This window comes from Pelmatolapia mariae, linkage group LG16_19 (assembly GCF_036321145.2).
Source record: "Pelmatolapia mariae isolate MD_Pm_ZW linkage group LG16_19, Pm_UMD_F_2, whole genome shotgun sequence".
Lineage (NCBI taxonomy): Eukaryota > Metazoa > Chordata > Actinopteri > Cichliformes > Cichlidae > Pelmatolapia > Pelmatolapia mariae.
Genome location: NC_086241.1, coordinates 22,102,278 through 22,105,615, shown reverse-complemented (window position 1 = coordinate 22,105,615; position 3,338 = coordinate 22,102,278). Strand labels below are relative to the sequence as shown.

Genomic DNA, 3,338 nt, shown 5'->3' with positions numbered 1-3,338 from the left:
AGCAGATTATAGGAAACTGAATATTCAAATAAAAGTTAGAAATACTTGCTTAAAAATATACTGGCGGCAGGGATGGGGGCCAAAGCCTAAAGACCCTACCCCCAACACCCCTAACCCCGCAAACCCATTGATCACAAATAATGTGGTAATAGAATATGGAATTTATATGGACTATGGAATTTATTATTAAGAAGTTTGTGAATATGATGAGTAGTAGTAGTAGACACAATACACACATTCAAATACTGTACTTTAGTTTTAAATTTTAATAAAGTATTACTATTTTCTGCTTCAAGGCATTACTTTTGAGATTATTATATATATTAGAAAATATAGCATAATGATAATACTAGTTATTGTAAACTTTACAAACCACCCAGCAGTATGTAAAGTCAAATTATAAAATACAAGTAAATAACAATTGCACAACAGAATGTCAATGTAATGAACACACTTACTTAGTTTTGACAAAGCACACTGCTTAGGTAAATGCTCTGAGTACTTGTTCATCACTGAGCAATTTGTTAATATGTGTTTCGAGCCAAATAAATGAGAGAGAGAGAGAGAGAGAGAGAGAGAGAGAGAGAGAGAGAGAGAGAGAGTGACGTTAGAACACGTCAAACTATGGCAACCTCCCGAAAGAGAGGGGAGGGGGGTCAATCGGTGGGATGCGCATGTGCAGAGAGTTCGCGCGAGCTGCGGGCCTTGAACTTTCTAAGGGAAAAAACACTTTCTCACGGACGGTGACAGCGAAACGGATAGCAGTCTTCAGTACCTGCTGGTCTTTGAAGCTCTGGATTCTGGGACTGTTGGAAAAGGTAAAACATTTTCATTAAAACCTTTTTACTGTTTTGTTTTTGTTACTAGGTCATTGTAGCTTGCTGTTAATGTTGTGCTAACAATAACGGTTAGCTATGTTAGATACGTTAGCCGTTGACGGTCACGCAATTTAGTATCGGTATACAGAACTGTTTTCCTAACAAAACCACTGTTATAATTAAGTGAAGGTGCTCTCAACTAATTTGAACCTTTGGCTTCTAAAATATGTGGTTCAATTGCGTGCTGCGTACAGAACGTAATGTCAGCTAGACCGATATTTATAATATTGTTAAAGTCACTAATATGGCGCCCGAAGCCTGTTTTGACATGAGCTCTGTGTCTGCTCTAGAAACTCAGAAATTCAGTAGAGCTGAGCCGTACATTAAATACTCACATGAGCCTGTACTGAATTCTGTAAGAGCTGTATAAAATACAGCAATGCATAAGTGTTTTGAATGAATAGAAATGTGACACAAGAGAAGGTGTGACTGTTCCTGTATAACTTATTTTCGGACTAGTCGACAAGTTATGCTCCGGTCATTGATGTTACCAAGATGGATGTCCTTTTGTAATATAGTAAAATTTTCTTTGTACAGTTCATTTATCCACCATCGTACATTAAGCCAAGAAGAGGCCATTATACTAACAAGAGGTATCAACACTGGGCCAAAGTTCAGCACGTGGTTAAAGTTTGTAATCCAGCCAGGGTGTAAATATCACTCAGCAGCCAGAGCTGAAGCAGGTAGCATCAACACATAATTCTACTCTACCCGGCTTAAATCACAAGAGCACCTCTGACCAAAAAGCTGATTTTTCTCGTTTGCACAAATTAATTCAGATTCACTAATTCTGTTCACAGCTCCAACAAAATGAGGAAGAGGAGGGAGAAACACAATTAAATTTAATTACAATTGGATGGAAGTCGAGGACAAGGAGAAGGAAGCTTAGGATGAGGAGGAAGAGAAGCAGCAGAAGCATCTTTAGGGATCTCTATGATGTCATTGAGGTTTGTTTCATTAATATTGTCCTCTGACAAAGAAAGATGACTTGTTTTAGATCACCTACTTCCTGTATTAAATAGTTATTTGCAAAACGTTGTGGAAAACCACAGAGCAGGCACGTATAGTGCATCTGCAGGTAAATGAACATCAAATCTCTCAGACTAAAAATCTGTATTATACTTTTAGTCTTAAAAACACATGTTGTATATTTATCACCCTTATGATAAAACCCATGTCAGTCATTGGTTTATGGACTTTGTATTTAGAAGCCTCAACATTTGATTTATTGCTATTGCTTTGGTTTTTTTTGTGAGCCTTTTGGGACCATATTAGGATGAGGGATCCGAATCTGTAGCCGTGCACACTACTGTGTCATTTAGCGTGTATACATAAGATTTGTATAGCAGATCCAAGTTGTGCCTTGAAAACAGGAAAGTCGTCTGCATAGAGGAGAACTTTAATAGCAGGCTTGTACAAAGTGAGGCTTTGTGCTCACATTTGCTGCAAACACTCGTTTTAATTCTGTTACCCTGTTTTGATGCAGAATTCACTTGAAATCACGTAAGAACGGGACTTTTTTTATAATGTGTTCTTGTGAATTACTTGTGTATTGCATACATTTGATTTGACTTTCTGCGAGACAACAGTCGTCCGCTGGCTAAAAAGGTTTTCCAAATACCTCCACGTGATCAAGCCTGGATTTAGAAAAGAACAGCAAAAAAATCTGCACCTCCTGCTTCACATGCAATTTATGTTTGTGTGTTCAGAGGTAGCGGCGAGAGGCGGGACCTCGACTCATCCAGCTGGAGAGCCTGATCAGGAGGCGTCGAACATTAACTCTGCTCTTCCAGGGCACCCTGCAGACTCGGCTACTGGCAACAGCGAGGGAGTGCGGCCGTCGCTGGGATGACGTGAACGCCAAACAGGAGTCCATCACAGGTCGACTGCAGGTATGCGAGTCAGACCTTCTGAGGAGGGTTTCACTTTTCTCTCTTGTTTATAATTGACCCTTGTTTTCTCTCTCTCAGCTCCTTGTCTCAGAGTGGGAGGGATTTGAAGCACAAAGTGAGGACCTTGTCGTTTGGTTGGCTGATATGGATGTCCACCTGAGTGAGGTTGACCAGCTGACAGGAAACACCTGTGAAAAGCTGAAACAACTGCAGGTGTTGGGGTTGTTTTGATATGACATATATTTGATATGATACATACGTCAAGAGACATTATCCTAAACTGGACTAACAAAGAACCATGAGTCCAACATGAAACTTACTCTTCAACTGATTTTAAGGTTTAGTGCCCTTATTTCTCTCTGAGTTATCGATTCTGTCACTAGCTAGCTAACAGTGACGCAAGGTGAAGTATGCCACCCAAGAAAGGCCCAACACCAGAGGAGGTCAAGGACATTAAAACCTCCCTCGGAGCGCTGTGCGGAGACGTGGCCGCAGTCAGGGCGCAGCAGGAGCTGCTTCTGGGGCTTCTGGAGGAGGTAAAACAGCTACGCCTCCAAAATGCCGAGAA

The 3,338-nt window shown here is 40.7% G+C and overlaps 1 long non-coding RNA gene across 1 annotated transcript; it reads left to right on the top strand.

Moving 5' to 3' along the window:
- Positions 1-1,722: 1,722 nt before the first annotated feature.
- Positions 1,723-3,074, top strand: LOC134646297 (uncharacterized). Its single transcript, XR_010096654.1, has 3 exons — positions 1,723-1,825; positions 2,588-2,770; positions 2,849-3,074. It is a non-coding gene; the product is annotated as an uncharacterized LOC134646297 (long non-coding RNA).
- The last annotated feature ends 264 nt before the right edge of the window (positions 3,075-3,338 follow it).